Here is a 19,239-nt window from a genome sequence, read left to right on the forward strand (position 1 = left end):
AGCATAGAGTTTGTAAGGTGAGGATAAATGTTTCAAAAGATTCAAGCAACAACCAGATACAGAGTCAAGCAAGGATATGCACGAATGATAATACAAGATTAGCAAGAAAGAGATAAAAAATTAGAAATTCCAATACAATTAGTAGAGAAAGAGATAACGCTAAGCACGAATAAAGAGCATACGTCAAAACGGAACTAGTCTCTAGAACATAGTCTCTAACGTTTCCCAAAACCTCATAATTCGCGTTAACCTATCACTTCTATTTTGTCTATGATAACCTATTAGTGTTCCCATATACATAAATCATTAGTATTAAGTTGGCCAAACTTGATACAATGAGGTATGCAATGGTAAAGTAATAGCGTTAATCATCAGACAGTTATGCATATAAAACAAAAACTCTCGTCACCAAGACAAGTCTTAAGGCATGGCAGACACTCAGAGTATGCAATGAAGCATAGTCAGTCCATTCCCAAGGCTCTATAGGAAGGACTGCTCTGATACCATATTGTAACATCCCTTCCAGCAAAATACCTTGCTTAAGTCAGGGTATTTCCACTAGAAAGAACATTACGTAACCTTCTCTAATATTAACTACTTAATTATCGAGCCTTTGTATCGAGTTCGCGTTTCAGTTTTAAGAAAAGTCCAGAAAATTTTGTTTTTTATTCATTAAAGACATGTTTCAAGGATAAACATTGCAAATAATAATAACAATCACATAAGTATTATTAATAGTAATTCTTATACATAAGAAGTCATATAAACCCAAATACAACACCTACCCCTCTGTTAAAATAAAACCTCAAAGGACAAGAGCGAGGGGACTCTATGAAAGCAATTGAAACCATAAAGAAAGCCTACTAATCGCTTGCAGCTTCATATTGCATCTTCAAACATGTGTCACTGAAAGGGTGGAAAATTTGGGGGTGAGAACCAAACCACATGTTCTCAGTAGAGGTCAAGAATGCCGTGAAAGTAAAGAATAAAGCGCAAATAGTTAATTTCATTCGGAGACATCTAAAAGAAAATTAACCTCCTTTAAAAGCATTAGTTAATTATTCAAAATCCTAGACCCATATTTTCTTTATAAAACTCTTAAAAGTTTCCTAGACTGTATGAATGACCAACCTGTTCCAAGTATAGGTTCATTAAGTCTATGCTGAACCAGTTTGATTTTTCATACTTTACTAGACCATAACATAAAAGAAGTTACCTACGCGGTATAAATGATCATCCTGCTCCAAGCATAGGTTCATTAAGTCTACGCTGAACCAGTCAGATACTTTATACAGAACTAGACCTCAAACGTACCAATCACGGCCTCAGGCCGAAACAACTCAATCAACATTCAATCACCACAATCCAAACAATCAGTTACAAACACAGGTAATGAGGTTCAAACACAATCAAGAGCAATTACATCAAGTATAGCAATTAACAGTTAAACAGAATTATTCACTTAGGCAAACCAATTACAATATACACACCCAAACAGTGTCACACAGATGCATATGATGAATGTCTAGTCCTAGTGCAGGCCATGAGCTCATGTGTCGGTTGGCTGCCCGCAATCTCGACATTTATCCGGTCACGAGTAATCCTGATTCCCGAATACGATTTTCCGTTCCTAAATAAATGCGCATATGACAATAGCCGCTCATTTGAGATAGCCTCTGCTTACTGCAGGAAAATATATATATATACTCTGCTCTGCTCTGGGGAAGCGGAAAATGGCTGTAGGTAACTTAGTTTCCCTACAGAGGCTCTGGGTTGCATTAAGCAACTAATATATATTAAATATAGCTCTGGGTTGCATCAAGCAACTAATATATATAAATATAGCTCTAGGTTGCATCAAGCAACTAATATATATATATATATATATACAAATATCTCTTTACTCTGCTCTGGTTTCTCTTTTCTCTGCATCTCTTTACTCTACTCTAGTTGCTCTGTTCTCTGAATCTCTTTACTTTTCTCTGAATACTCTTTCATCTGTATCTATATTACTCTTTTTCTCTTTATTTCTTTACTCTTTTGTAATTGTAAATATGCAAGCGGGACAAAACCCACGTCCTTGCTAGCAACTTTATAAACCAAATATATTTTCTCAAAAGAATAAGTAAAGTTATTATTGATGACAAGTCATCTTAGCCTAGTTTCACTAGCCTTTTTCTTTTATTTTATTAGGTTTTATGCACTTTCTTGCATTCTAAGTAAGTGATTTGGATTAAAAATGCATGACTTCTTTGAATCAAACAACCACCATGTAATTGATGTTAAATCATGAGGTTTAAGCTAAATTTAATTGAATTTTAATGATTTATAAACCTTGTGAATTTGGTGATACTTTGATTGGTTGATTTGATTACTTGTAGGTGAAGAAAGAAGAAAATAAGAAAAGCGTGGCCTAAGGGACGTTCCAAAGGAAGCAAAAAGCGTGCCCCAAAGGAAGAAAAAGCGTGGCAAAGTTGAGGAAGAAGGAAGGCTAAGTTGGAAAAGTGAACTGAGCCTCACAAGGAATGAAAGGAGAAGGCAAGGTACAAAGCTAAGTTCAAATAGTTAACTGAGCACTAAAGAAAGCAAGGAAATGGCATAAAGCTCAGTTAACTAAGTGAACTTTATCGGGGACCTCTCCAAATTAATTCAAGATGAACTTCCAAGGAGTGAAACCTCAAGGAGTTGAACTCATGACCCAAGGAAGAAAAATAAGAAGAAAATAGCCAAAGAGCTTCACCCAAGGATCGAACCAAGGACCAAAGGGGTGGAACGCCATTCAGCTTGCAAGGAAAATAAACTAAAATGCTTCCTCAAGGATTCGAACTTGGAACCACACGCTACTCCTTGCAAGGGAAATCAAGAAGAAATAGTTAAAATGCTTGGGCCAACTTTCGAACTTGGGAACTCTTTGAGAAGCAAGGGAGGAGCGTCCAACCCTTCCAAGAAAAATAGCCTCCACTTGCTCCCTCTAGGATTCGAACTTGGGAATTCTTGGAGACATAAGGAAGGAGCACCCACTCTTCCAAACGAAATTGCTCCAAACTTCCTCCACCAAGTGTTGAACCTGGGACCTTGAGGCTGAAAGCAAGGCGCCACCAAGGAAAGCTCAGTTGGTTTTTCCAACTGAACACTACCTCCCCAAGCTCCCCACACTTTGGTGCACAAGTTTGCACACCAAGGGAGTTGTGACGCACAATTATGGCGCACCTAGGGGGCTGTCATGCGTACCATGACACGGCCAAGCAGCAAATTGGCGCAACGAGGAAGCAAGCATAGCGCGCACAAGGGGACACGGCCTAGAGCTCAGTTCAAAATTCCAACTGAGCTCTAGTGCAATTGACATCAACCAAGGGGCTGGGCGCACCAAATTGACACGGGCAGCACACTTGAGTGCTCAGTTGGGTTTTCCAACTGAGCTTACCCCTAGGAGGTGTAAACTTGGGCTGAAAATTGAATTAAAAATCCAACTTAATTCATTTCTTCACCAACTCAAAAGCCCATCCAAATTCCAAAATCCAAGAATAGAAAGTGTATAAATAGGAGTTAGCTTGATGTAATTAGGACTTTTGACACCTCTAGACTTTACTTTGAATTGTCATTTTCATTTTTGAGCTTTTCACTTTTGAATTTGGATCTTAGAGAATTTGGAAGGAGAATTGATCTCTCTTCTTCCTTGTTCTTGCTTGAGCACTCTTTATTTTTCTTGCTTTGGATCTTGGGTAAAGAATTGAAGAACTTCTGTTTCAATCTCACCTTGAGATCTCTTGTTTAATTTTCTGCACAATTTTATTTCACTTTCTGTTTACTTTACTGCTTCATCTTATCTTTAATTCTGCAATTTACTTTTCTTTACTTCTTTTGCAATTGTTCTTGTTGGATCAAGGAAGGATTTGAGATCTAGACTTGTTATCTAGTCTCTTCCACTCCTGAGATCTTCAACCACTTTTAATTTGCTGCAAATTAAGCATTGCTCACTTTCTGTTTGTAAATTCTCAAAGCATTTTTACCTTTCTGTTGAGATCTAGTTTAATTCAATTAATTCTCTACTCTTCTGTTTATTGAAATTAACTCTTGCTTGTTTAAATTTCTGCAATCCCAATTCCCAAATCCTTTTATAATTCAAGCAATTTACATTTCTTGCAATCTAAGTTTCTGCAATTTAATTTACTTGTTCTTTAATCTCGACATTTATCCGGTCACGAGTAATCCTGATTCCCAAATACGATTTTCCGTTCCTAAATAAATGCGCATATGACAATAGCCGCTCATTTGAGACAGCCTCTGCTTACTGCAGGAAAATATATATATACTCTGCTCTGCTCTGGGGAAGCGGAAAATGGCTGTAGGTAACTTAGTTTCCCTACAGAGGCTCTGGGTTGCATTAAGCAACTAATATATATTAAATATAGCTCTGGGTTGCATCAAGCAACTAATATATATAAATATAGCTCTGGGTTGCATCAAGCAACTAATATATATATATATATATATATATATATATATATATATATACAAATATCTCTTTACTCTTCTCTGGTTTCTCTTTTCTCTGCATCTCTTTACTCTACTCTAGTTCTTCTGTTCTCTGAATCTCTTTACTTTTCTCTGAATACTCTTTCATCTGTATCTATATTACTCTTTTTCTCTTTATTTCTTTACTCTTTTGTAATTGTAAATATGCAAGCGGGACAAAACCTATGTCCTTGCTAGCAACTTTATAAACCAAATATATTTTCTCAAAAGAATTAGTAAAGTTATTATCATTAAACAAGTCTCAAGTATTCATTTTGATTAAGTCCTTTTACTTTTATAAAAATTTGGACATAATCTCCTTTAAATATAAGACTTAGCCACCCTTAGGGGTTCCTTCTTTCTCAACATTTCATCAGCCTCTTTCAGCAGTTGTCACAACAATATATATTCTCAAAAACATTTGATAATAGTATAGAAAATCTATTTCTTAAATTCCATATCAAAAAAATTGCCAACACAACCTGGCAGCCTGATTTCCATTTTGTTTTTAAAACATCAAATGAATTCAGAATCACACAAACTTTAAATTCATGCGACCGTCTCAGATTAAGCTTTCTATTAAACTAAAAATCATAATTTTTTGCTGACTCTAGCTTCAGGAATATAAGCAAAATCGTGACTGCTCTACAGTATTTTAAAACCAGAAGACAGCAGCAGCATACAACATTCGAAATTTCATATAAAATCCAAATTAAATCCAACTACCTTCAAAATTAATATGGTTAAACATAACTTACCCAAATTTCTTTCTCAATTAGTTCCAGGGTCATACCATTTTTAATGAAGGAGTTACATCGCTTGGAAGTTAAGTAATTTTCTGCAGAATTCTGTTTTACAAATCATTGAACACAACCTCTTCCATGTCCCATAACTCACTTATTAAAACATGAAGAACCCTGAAATTTAAATCACATATGATAAACATATATAATTTTAACCTCCAATTGGTTGCATCTCAATATCTATCCAGGATCAAAAGTTATAAACTCCCAAAAGTACTAATTTAAGAAAACAGAATCTGGCTTTTTCTGCATAATGCATCATCCTTCAAAAATTCATATCTCTAAAACTACAAGTCCAATTGTTCTGAAATTTTACGGCATTAAAATAATAGGAATAAAGTTTTATTTAAAATTGGTTCCATTTCAAAATTCAAACTGCAGAATTTCCAATAGAGGAATCAAGTTGCTGCTGTGTTAAACGTTCTGCAGAAAAACCAGATTTGACATCCATAATTCAAAAATTTACCATAAATCATAAACTTAATGAAAAAGTCACAAATTCACCAGTCCAGCTCCCTACATCCCCAAGCTTAATCCAGACTTAGTCCCACGCAATTCTGATCATCATAGAATTAGTTATAGATTTTCAAAGTTTCCGGCTTCATTTGAAAGTAATACAGAAAATCAAGTTTTACATTTTAACTTTGAAAAATCATAACTAGTTCTATTGTTAATTCAAACTTCTCAAAATTGAATTCCAATAACAACTTTTATCATAGTTTACTCAGCCTTTACTCTCATATCATTTCGATCATTATTGAATAACTGATTCACTTCCAAAGTTGTCTTTTAAATTCAAAAGTCAGATTTTCAGCAATTAGCTCAGCATTTCAAAATTCAATCTTCCAATTATTCCTTAAACACAACTTCAATTAATCACTAACTAAGTCCATTACAGTAAACCAACTCAACAGCAACAATTTCAATTTAATCAATCAAAATACAGAAATCACAATAATCTCCCATCAAACACTTTATAATTCAATTTCACATAATCAACGAATTCAACCAAAGTTCCAATAAAAAATCTCAATCATTCCAATCATAATTTCAGCCAAAACTCAACATTCATTTAATCAATCAATTACTCAAAGTTATTAAATCTATTTGCAGTTTCAATAAACCTTGTAGGCATTCTTAAATTAAAATCGTTTAAGTTAAACCCCCTACCTCGATTAGCTGAACTCGCACAAATTAACCACTATAAGCCCGCTTATTTTGAATTCACAGCAGCAGCGACAATTTCAACGTAATCCCGCAGCAGTAAAACTCTTGTGACTAGCTATAGCATAACAGCAGCAACATCAACGACCTCAACACCAATTGTGATTGCTCAGGAGATAAATTGACAACTAGAACAAAACCATATGCTGCTATAATTAGGATAGAGTATAATGGATGAACAAAAATGTTAGAAGAGTAAGGAAGAAAGCGTTACTGGCTTAAGAAATAGAAAATTGGCATTGGAACTGGAACAAAGAGGATGATGATGCTGGCTAGACTGAAAGATGGTGGCAGCGAATTGCTTTCTCTAATAACAAGCTCCAACCACGACAGTTCCAACGGATATGGCACAACAAGGTACATCAGAGGCAGAGACATGGTTGACCCGAAGCAACAAGGTGACGGGGATGGCGGCTCCGGTAGCTAGGACGCAACCTAGTCCGTCACCAACGGCAGTGGTGACCACGAACCATAGTGACGGCGATGACACCGGCGGCGATCCCCATCAGCATCGCCTCTTCTTTTCTTGGCAACGAGCCCGCAACAGAGCTCCCTTTACTCTTCCAATTTGCGCTACTCTCCCCTGTTCTGTTCGGCGTCAGTGGTAACCCTAGCAGGGACAATAGCGATCGAAGCTTCCGCAACGATCACCAGGCACGGTAGCGACACTACCTTTTCCCTCTATCATGCGCGTCTCTCTGTTCTTCGTGGTGCTTCCCCTCCGATTTCAATGCCAGCGACGGTAATGACACCTTCCGTCGTCACCCTCTCCTCTGGCTTCCCTGATCCTTCTTCTCCCTTTCATCAATTTCTCGTTTCCCCTTTGCTCCCTCTCTGTTCCCCTTTCTCTCTTTTTTCCCTTTCTAAACGTATAGGCATTTAGGTTTTGTAAAATTAGGTTAGGTTTAAGTTTTAATTTGGGAATTCTAGAGTTAGGTAAAATATATAGGAGTAACATAACAATTTTATAAAATATTCGAGATAGAATAAAAATTCAGAAATCAAATATAATACTATAAAGATTACTTTCGAAATGCATAAGATTTTCACTATCGATCTATTTTTGATCTCAAATAATTATTTCTAAATTAAATTATAAAGTAAACATACTAATCACATTTTATAAAATACGGTTAAACTCGAAATATCAATTACCTAAATCAAATTATATGACCTATCATTATATTTCCATCATAACTTTAATTTCAGTTTATATAAAATAACTAATTAAAATAAAAATTGTACATAAATATTAATTGACTTAAGCTTAGAGTATTTACAAAAATCCATTTAATCATTCCTAATAAAATAAACCATAATTCATTCATAATAGAAATTATTTCAATTAAATTATATAATACTTCCATTACTGAATTCTAATTTGAAATTATATAAAATAACCAATTATAAAAATTTACACAAAAATATTAATTGAATTAACTCCAAATATTAGTAAACTAATTTAATTACTCTTAATTAATTAATTTATAAAATAAGATATCAAATTAATAAAATAAATCGTAACTTTTTCAGGATAAAAGTTACTTAAATTAAATTATACAATTCTTTCTTATTTTTCAATTACTAAAATTATACAAAATATTCTATTATAATAAGATTACTTAAATATATTAACTGATTCAAAATAAAACTATCTCCGAATGTATTTAATTATTTCCAACAAAATAATTTCTAAAATTACAAAATTTAAACTTAACAAGATAAAATCACAATTTATTTATATTTAGATTTTCAAAAATGCGGGATGTTACAGGCCACAACCAAACTCTAAATTTGGTGTTGAGAGGCCCTAGCCCTGCTCTGATTATCTGTGAGGCTCCATGAGAGCTCACTGTCAAGCTATTGACAATAAAGAAGCGCTTGTTAGGAGGCAATCCAATGTTATTTAACTATATCTATTTAGTTTGCATTGCTATTTTATGTTTTCTGTAGCTTGATGATTATGTGAAGTCACAAAAACTACTAAAAAATCAAAAATAGAATGAAAAACAGCATTAAAAATAGCTCACCCTGGAGGAAGAGCTTACTGGCGTTTAAACGCCAGTAAAAAGCAATAAGCTGGCGTTTAACGCCAGAAAGAAGCATCAAGCTGGCGTTAAACACCAGAAACAAGCACCAAGTTGGCGTTCAACGCCAAGAAAAGGGAAAAGCTGGCGTTTAACGCCAGAAACAAGCAGCAGTCTGGCGTTAAACGCCAGGATTGCACACTAAGGGCGTTTTGCATGCCTCAATGGAGCTGGGATGCTAAGTCCTTAACCCCTCAGGATCTGTGGACCCCACAGGATCCCCACCTACCTCACCATTCCAATTCAAACCATTTCCCTCCCATACCCACCCATTCACACACCTCCTTCTCCTCCACTTCTCCTTCTACTCCCTTCTATCTTCTTTTGCTCGAGGATGAACAAACCTTTTAAGTTTGGTGTGGAAAAAAGTGTTGCTTTTTGTTTTTCTATAACCATTTATGGCACCTAAGGCCGGAGAAACATCTAGAAATAGGAAAAGGAAGGCAGTTTCTTCCACCTCCGAGTCATGAGAAATGGAGAGGTTCATCTCAAAGGTCCATAGTTTAGTGGTAGAGCATTTGACTGCAGATCAAAGAACTATGAGGAAGGAGCAACAAAGACAAGGAAGAGACATAGAGGAGCTCAAGAGCACCATTGGTTCTTCAAGAAGAGGAAGACGCCACCCTCACTAAGGTGGACCCGTTCCTTAATCTCCTTGTTCTTATTTATCTATTTTTCGTTTACTATGCTTTATGTTTACTTATGTTTGGGTCTTATTACATGATCACTAGTATCTAAGTATCTATGTCTTAAAGATATGAATGCCCTATGAATCCATCACCTTTCTTAAATGAAAAATGTTTTCTGAAAAAGAAAAAGAAGTACATGAATTTCGAATTTTAAAATAGTTTAATTATTTTGATGTGGTGGCAATACTTTTTGTTTTCTAAATGAATGCTTGAACAGTGCATATGTCTTTTGAATTTGTTGTTTATGAATGTTAAAATTGTTGGCTCTTGAAAGAATGATGAAAAAGGAGAAATGTTATTTGATAATCTGAAAAATCATAAAAATGATTCTTGAAGCAAGAAAAAGCAATGAAGAACAAAGCTTGCAGAAAAAAAATGCGAAAAAAAGAGCAAGAAAAAGAAAAAGCTAGCAGAAAAAGCCAAAAGCTCTTTAAACCAAAAGGCAAGAGCAAAAAGCCAATAGCCCTTAAAACCAAAAGGCAAGGGTAATCAAAAGGATCCAAGGCTTTGAGCATCAGTGGATAGGAGGGCCTAAAGGAATAAAATCCTGGCCTAAGCGGCTAAACCAAGCTGTCCCTAACCATGTGCTTGTAGAGTGAGGGTGTCAAGTGAAAACTTGAGACTGAGCGGTTAAAGTTGAGGTCCAAAGCAAAAACAGAGTGTGCTTAAGAACCATGGACACCTCTAATTGGAGACTTTAGCAAAGCTGAGTCACAATCTGAAAAGGTTCACATAGTTATGTGTCTGTGGCATGTTTGTATCCGGTGGTAATACTGGAAAACAGAGTGCTTAGGGCCATGGCCAAGACTCATAAAGTAGCTGTGTTCAAGAATCAACATACTGAACTAGGAGAATCAATAACACTATCTAAATTCCGAGTTCCTATAGATGCCAATCATTCTGAACTTCAAAGGATAAAGTGAGATGCCAAAACTATTCAGAAGCAAAAAGCTAATAGCCCCGCTCATCTAATTAAGACTGATCTTCATAGACGTTTCTGGAATTCATTGTATATTCTTTTCTTTTTATCCTACTTTTTTTTTAGTTTCTTGGGGACAAGCAACAATTTAAGTTTGGTGTTGTGATGAGTGGATAATTTATACGCTTTTTGGCATAGTTTTTAGGTAGTTTTTAATATATTTAAGTCACTTTTTATTATATTTTTATTAGTTTTTAAATAAAAATCACATTTCTGGACTTTACTATGAGTTTGTGTGTTTTTCTGTGATTTCAGGTAATTTCTAGCTGAAATTGAGGGAGCTGAGCAAAAATCTGATTCAGGCTGAAAAAGGACTGCTGATGCTGTTGGATTCTGACCTCCTTGCACTTGGAATGAATTTTTTGGAGATACGAGAGTTCAATTAGTGCGCTCTCAATTGCGTTGGAAGGTAGACATCTAGGGCTTTCTAGAAATATATAATAGTCCATAATTTGCTCAAGGATAGACGATGTAAACTGGCGTTCAACGCCAGTTCCATGTTGCATTCTGGCGTTAAACGCCAGAAACAGGTTACAAGTTGGAGTTAAACGCCAGAAACAGGTTACAACCTGGCGTTAACTCTAGAAACAGCCTAGGCACGTGTAAAGCTCAAGTCTCAGCCCCAGCACATACCAAGTGGGCCCCAGAAGTGAATTTCTGCTCTATCTATCATAGTCTACTCATTTTCTGTAAACCTAGGTCACTAGTTTAGTATTTAAACAACTTTTAGAGATTTATTTGGATCTCATGACATTTTTAGATCTAAACTTTGTACTCTTTGACGGCATGAGTCTCTAAACTCATTGTTGGTGGTGAGGAGCTCTACTGTGTCTCGATGAATTAATGCAATTATTTCTGTTTTCTATTCAAACATGCTTGTTTCTATCTAAGATGTTCATTCGCACTTCAATATGATGGATGTGATGATCCGTGACACTCATCACCATTCTCAACCTATGAAAGTGTGCCTGACAACCACCTCCGTTCTACCTTCGATTGAATGAGTATCTCTTGGATTCATTAATCAGAATCTTCGTGGTATAAGCTAGAATCCATTGGCAGCATTCTTGAGAATCCGGAAAGTCTAAACCTTGTTTGTGGTATTCCGAGTAGGATTCAAGGATTGAATGACTGTGACGAGCTTCAAACTCACAAGGGTTGGGCGTAGTGACAGACGCAAAAGGATCATTGGATCCTATTTCAGCATGAGTGAGAACCGACAGATGATTAGCCGTGCGGTGACAATGCACCTGGACCATTTTCACTGATAGGACGGATGGTAGCCATTGACAACGGTGATCCACCAACACACAGCTTGCCATAGGAGGAACCTTGCGTGCATGAAGAAAAAGACAGGGGGAAACCAGAGATTCAGAAGACATAGCATCTCCAAAACTCCAACATATTCTCCATTACTGCATAACAAGTATTTAATTCATGCTCTTTTATTTTTCCCAATCCAAACTGATAATTATAATTGATATCCTGACTAAGAATTACAAGATAACCATAGATTGCTTCAAGCCAACAATCTCCGTGGGATTCGACCCTTACTCACGTAAGGTATTACTTGGACGACCCAGTGCACTTGCTGGTTAGTGGTACGAGTTGTGAAAAGTGTGATTTACAATTCGTGCACCATTGTCTGGGTGTATTGTTCACATAGTTGGCCTGCTCCCAATCATATTCAGCTTCTGGACTAATTCCTTCTTGAACTGGAGTTAGAGTGCTGATTAATGAGACTTGATTCTTCTCCATTTGCTTGGTTAAAGCTGCCAATTGAGCTGTGATTACTTTGTTTTGAGCCAGCAGTGCATCCATCTGGTTTAGCTCCATCACTCCCCTTCTTGGGTTTCTATCAGAGGCATAGAAGTACTCATTATTGTCCACAGTTTCTATGATATCTATGGCCTCTTCAATTGTCTTCTTGGTATTGAGGGAACCTCCTGAAGAGTGATCTAAGGCCTTCTTTGCCTTTTGGGATAGTCCTTCGTAGAAAATGTGCAGCTGTACCCACTCATTAAACATGTCCGGAGGGCACCTCCTTGTTAGCTCTTTATATCTTTCCCAAGCTTCATAGAGTTTCTCCATCCTGCTGCCTGAATGTTTATACCTCAGTCCTCAACTTGATAACTATTTGGGAAGGGTAAAATTCAGCCATGAACTTATTCGCCACTTCTTCCCAAGTTGTTAAACTCTTCTTCGGGAAGGATTCTAGCCACATGGATACTTTGTCCCTAAGAGAAAAGGGGAACAAAAGCAGTCTATAAGTGTCAGGGTGAACACCATTAGCTTTCACTGTGTCATAGATTCTCAAGAAGGTGGTTAGATGTTGATTTGGAACTTCTTGAGCATTTCCTCCAAATGAGCAGCCGTTCTGAACAAGGGTGATTAGTTGTGGTTTGAGCTCAAAGTTGTTGGTATGTATGGTGGGTTTCAAGATGCTGCTCCTACAGTTCCCAGGGTTGGGATTGATAGAAGAACCTAGTACTCTTCTTTCTTGTGGAGGAGCATGGTTGCCAACTACTTCATCTTGATGATTGTATGTTTCACCGTCTATATTTTGGGTTGGATTCCCTTCTTCTTCTTCTTCACCAACTACCCTTTTTTTCTTGCCACTGCCTCTCTTTTCAATCTTAAAAATTTTCTCTCAGGTTTAGAATCGTAGGAGGTTACAGCTCTTCTCCTCCCTGTCAAACACAACACAAACACAAACTAAAACAAAGATGAACACCCTTTTGGTAAAAGGGTGGGTAAATCAAGTTTGGTTGGTGCAAAGCATCAAACAGTTAGCGTGCTTCTGTTAGAATGGCAATATATACAATGAACAATTGAAGATTTAAGTGCTAGAAGAAATAAAGAAAATAAGCAACTGAAATTAAAGTACTTAACAAAGTAAAAAAAAATTCTTAATCTAAGTACCCATCAACTTAATCATTTTCAATTCATAATCAATCTCCGGCAACGGCGCCATAAACTTGGTTATTAGAATTTATTGTATCTCTACAATAATTCCTTCGGCAAGTATACCGGATTATCCTCAAGTAAAAACTCACTGAGAGTGAGGTCAATCCCACAGGAATTGATTGATTGAACAACTTTAGTTACTGGGTAATTTAGTCAAGCTAATGAAGAATAAGTATTGAGTGCAGAAAACTAAACAACTGAATCATAAATGACTTGAAGGTAAAGAAAGAAGTAAAGTGCTGGAATGTAAGAGCATGAAGATAAATTGCTAGAATGTAAATGACAGAAATGTAAATGACTGAATTATAAAAGGGAATGGGTTGACTGACAGAAATTAAACAAAGCTATAAAGAATAGGGAAGATACAAATGGGGAAGATTCATTGGGATTAGGAGATGTTGCTCTCTTTAGATCAAATTCAGATCATCTCATCTTCAATCATGCAACTCATTGACCTCTTGGCAATCATGATTGATTGAACCCCAATTCCTTGGTGATTCAATCTCTTAAATCTTGATAATCAGCCAATTCCTTAGTCTAATTGCTCATGATAAGAGATAAGCTTAGTCCCTGATTTTACCACACACCCTCATAGATCCAAGTAGTGGGTAGATTTCATGTTACCATATCCAATCCCAAAACCCAGATCTACTCAATATGAGAAGGGATTTCAAGCATGATTTCATGTTTCCTTTTCCAAGGTTCTCTTGAAACCCAAATTCCATTCAATCTATTTTCCAAGATAATTGAACACTAAGCATGAAGAACGAAATTCCTTCTAGCAAATCAAAGAAAGATGAAGAGAAGAAGAAATTCACTATCATTTAATCCATTAAGTACAACAGAGCTCCCTCCCCCAATAAGAGTGAGTTTAGCTACTCATAGCTTAGATAAAAGTACAAGAGATGGAAGAAGATGAAGTGAAGTAAAAGTTTTGAGCCCCTTTTCAGTACTCTTCAAAGGGTATTTATACTACTCCTATCATTAGAAATGAAAAATTACGAAAAGACAAGAAAATTACAATTGAAAACTAAGGAAAATAACCATTCATCAAAGGCATGTGAGTGGCGTGTGTACGGCATGTGAATGGCGTGCCACGCCCAGCTCATTGACTTGGCTTGGCATGCCACGCCCAGCTCTCAAGTGGCACGCCCCCTTAGTGAAGCTAGCTTGGTGTGCCACGCCCATCTCTCAAGTGGCACGCCCCATAGTGCAGTCTTCCATCTCCTTCTCTGGCACTTTGAACTGGCATGCCACGCCCAAACCTGGCGTGCCACGCCCTCAGCAAAGACTTCATTCTTCTTCTCTAGAAGGTTGAACTGGCGTGCCACGCCCAGAACTGGCGTGCTATTCCCTCATTAGAGCCTTCAATCTCTTCTCTAGAAGGTTGGCTTGGCGTGCCACACCCTTGTTGGTGCATAGACATTCCCTTCTAGTCCAGTGAGCTGGCGTGCCACACCTAGGACTGGCGTGCCACGCCCATGTTGCGAGCAAAGTTGGCGTGCCACGCCTAAAACACCAAGTGGCATGCCCATTGATATTTGGCTTGGCGTGCCACACCCAAAGTCTCAAGTGGCACGCCTTCGATGAGGTCTTGACCTTTCTCTTCTGATAATTGGCCTGGCGTGCCATGCCTCAAACCTAGCATGCCACGCCCTTGTTGGAGTCCTCCCTCACCCTTTTTGGTTAAGTGCACTGGCGTTCCACGCCCAGGCCTCAAGTGGCACGCCCATGATGGTGGTGTAGGCTCACAAGCTTGGCGTGCCACGCTGCTAGTACCAAGTTGCACGCCCATTGAAGTTGCTCCTTCTCTTCTCCACTGAACCATTATACTGGTGTGGCACGCCTTCAACTTAGCGTACCATGCCCAGCTTGGAGGATAGAACTAGTGTGCCACTCCCAACTTGGTGTGCCACGCCCATTGTGAATCTTAGTCATCCCTTTTCTGGAGAATAGAGCTAGCGTGCCACCCCCAGCAATGGCGTGCGACGCCCATAATAAATCATGGAGAGCGTTCTTTGGATATTCTATCTGGCATGCCACGCCCATAACACCAAGTGGCACGCCCTTGATAAACCTTCAACAATCCTTCCCTGGAAAAGATAACTGGCGTGCCACGCCCATTGTAATTCTTCATGGATTCTCTTATGGAATTCATAACTGGCGTGGCCCGCCTGGCCTTGGCGTGCCACGCCCATTGAAATTCTTCATAGGCTCTCTCTGGGAAGTATAACTGGCTTGCCACACCCAGATTTGGCGTGCCACACCCATAATAATCCTTCAATTTTCCTTTCTAGAAATAATAACTGGCGTGCCATGCCCAATAGCTGGCGTGCCATGCCCAGTCAAAGATAGTGGCGTTTGCATGAAGTGGCACACCCAGCACACATGCCCAGCTCCTTTTCTTGCTTTCTTCCTCTTTTGTTACTCTTTTCACCTGAAATCCAAGCAAGACTCATTTCAAAGCAATGTCCCACAAATTGATCATATAGTTCTTGTAAATGCATTAAATGAATGAGAATTCACTACTTCTATGGTCCTTTTAGATGAGAGAAAGAGGTAGATGATGCAAGTCATCACCTGTCCCAAGCATAGGTTCATTAAGTCTATGCTGAACCAGTTTGATTTTTCATACAGAACTATACCTCAAACACACCAATCACAGCCTCAGGCCAATCCTATAATTAAACACGCCCCTCGGCCAAAACAACTCATCCATCAACTAATTCATCACAAATTAACCAATCAAACACAATCACAATTAATGTAGTTCAAGTACAATCAAGAATAATTACAACAAGTATAGCAGTTAACATAAGGATTCACATAGGCAACCCAATTACAATATGCACATCCAAACAATGTAACATAGATGCATATGATGAATGTCTGTCCTACTAGCTGTGATATCACATTGTCTGTTCAACTGCCAACCCAACTCTTTTCCTTAATTTTGAAATTAAGTTTGGTGTTTTCAATTTTTAGTCTTATTTGTTTTTGTTCTTAAACTTTTGAATCCTTGGCTTTATTTTGTTTAAATTTTTTTCTCTTTAATTTTTGAAATTAAGTTTAGTGTCTCCCTTTAGTAATTTTAGTTTATTCTTCCTTATTAATTTTCTTTTCTTATTTTTTAGAATTAGTGGTTTATTTTTCTTTATTGATTTTCGAAATTCTAGTATTAATTATTTAGTTTGTTTTATTTTATTTCTTTTACACAGGATGCCTCACTGGAAATTCTGTGCACTCTGACGTAGAGATTCCCACCTTTTCTTATTTTCTGTTTGTTTCTGAGCAGGAACAGGAGCAAAGAACCCCTTCTTGATTTTGACTCTAAACCTGAGAGGACCTTAAGGCAGCGTTTGCAATAAGCTAGAATTTATAAGGCCGGTGAGAATCTCAGAGATACTTTTGAGAAGAAAATTGAAGAGGCTACTATGGATCCCAACATAATTAATGCTAATGTTGAGAATCTGAATGGTAATGAGCAGCCTAGAAGGATGCTTGGCTCATACACTGCTCCCACCCCTGATTTTTGTGGAAATAGTATTGTGGTAGCTCCTATAGGTGCAAACAACTTTCAGTTGAAGTCTCACTTGATCACTCTAGTACAGCAGAACTGCCAATTTTATAGATTCTCGGAGAAAGACCCAAACCTGTTCATTTCTAACTTCCTGTAGATTTGTGACACTGTGAAGACTAATAGAGTGAATCTAGATATCTATAAACTGATGCTCTTCCCATTTGTTGTGAGGAACAGAGCAAAGCAGTGGTTTGACACTTAGCCTAAGCAAAGCTTAGACACTTGGGACAAGGTGGTCAATAGATTTCTGACCAAGTTCTTTCCTCCTCAGAAGCTAACTAAGCTGAGGACAGATGTTCAGACTTTCAGGCAGAGAGATGGTGAATTCCTCTAAGAAGCCTGGAAGAGATACAAGTTAATGATCAGGAGATGCCCTCGTGACATATTCTCAGACTGGATCAGGTTATAGATCTTCTATGATGGACTTTCAAAGATGGCCAAAATATCTCTGGACAATTCTGCAGGTAGGTCTCTACATATCAAGAAGACTCCTGAAGAGGCTAATGAGTTGATTAAGATGGTTGCCAAAAACCAATACCTGTACACATTTGAGAGGAATCTTGTGAATAAAGGAGTCATGGAGCTAGATACTTTGGATTCCATTCTTGCCCAAAACAAAGCCATGTCTCAACAAATCAACATGATTACTCAACACTTGAGTAGAATGCAAGTCTCAGCTGTTAATACTCAAGATGCATCTTATGACATGAGTAGTGGTTTTAACCAAGGGGAAATCTATGGCTATGCTCAAACCACTTATGAACAGGCTAACTATGTGGGAAATTCCTCCAAAAATCTCAATAATGATCCTTATTCTAACACATTTAATCAGGGATGGAGGAATCACCCGAATTTTGGGTGGAGAGAGTAACTGATACGAAATTAATGAACAACAATATCCGTATAACTACCGGCAAGTGCACCGGGTCATATCAAGTAATAAAACTCACTATGAGTGAGGTCGATCCCACGAGGATTAAAGGATTAAGCAAGCAATAGTTGATTGATTATTCTAGTTAGACGGTCATAATTGGGTGATGATCAAACAAGAAATGTAAATAACTTGAAATTAAAAGAAAGCAATGAAGAACAAGAAAATAAATGACATGAATGTAAAGAACAAGAAAGTAAAGTGCTGGAAATTAAATTGCAAGAAATGTAAAATACGGGAAAGTAAAGTGCAAGAAAGTAAAGTGCAAGAAAATAAAGTACTAGAATTACGAATGGAAAAAACATTGGAATCAAGAGATCTTGCATTCTCAGGATCAACAATTTTCATCTCCTCTTCAATCATGCAATCATTGATCTCTTGAAAAATCATAAATAGTCAAACCCCAATCTCTTGGTGATTTGATTTCTCTTAACTTGATAAATTGCCAATCTCTTGATCTAATTGCTCATGAGAAGAGATGAAGTTCAATTTCTGATTCAAAAGCCACACAATCCTGAAGTTCTTAATTCATAGTGATTACTTCTCAAATATCAAGCTATGAATTATCAATCAAGAGAAGTGTGAGAGAAGAGCCTCAAATTGAATGTTATGAATCCTTTTTCAAGCTCATCATAGCTTTCTAATAGATCTAATCTCTCTCCCGATAGAATTAGATCTTTGAAGAATAAAGACTCTCTCAAAAGAAGCAATGAAAGAAGAATTGAAGATGAAGAATGAAAACAAATCAATCCATTAAATTGCAATATAGCTCTCTTTCCTAATATTGGAAATTAGAGACTCATAACTAAATATTACAAAATGGATATGAAAGAAAGTGGAAGAGGAGAAGAGAATGAGAGTGAGGAGAGAAGAGTCTGAAGACCTCCTCCCAGTGGTTCCCCTTTGGTGCGCATGTACGCAAAACCCGCACTATTTCGTACAACAGCAGCAGTACCAACAAGTGCACTGGGTCGTTCAAGTAATACCTAAGTGAGTCAGGGTCAATCCCATGAGTATTGTGTCTTGAAGCAATGCTTTGGTTGTCTTGTAGGTCTTAGGTAGGCAGAATCAGAAGGTTTTATGTTGAATGTGCAAAGCATGTGTTTTCAGAGATAGGAATAGATGATAGGATTAGATTGAGAGTTGGAGTTGCTTTGTCTTTCTGAAGTAACTCTAGTACTACCGTCTTTTTTGCTTGTGAATGATCTTCTTCTACGGCAGGCTGTAAGTGATCAAAGCCACACCAATGGTCTTTGATCTCCTCTACTACAGAATGAATGCCAGGGCCCTTGGTATTCAATCCAATGGAGGATGAAGCATATAGCAATCCATTCTCTTAGCGATCCTATTCAAAACTCCAAAGACAAAGTAGAATCTTTCGGATCAGAGAACGCTGCTTCTTGGATCTATCCTATACCACAGAGACCTTAATCTCCCCAGAGATCAGCTGAACTGGTGTTTCGA

This window comes from Arachis ipaensis, chromosome B5, assembly GCF_059453495.1.
Source record: "Arachis ipaensis isolate K30076 ecotype BB chromosome B5, ASM5945349v1, whole genome shotgun sequence".
Lineage (NCBI taxonomy): Eukaryota > Viridiplantae > Streptophyta > Magnoliopsida > Fabales > Fabaceae > Arachis > Arachis ipaensis.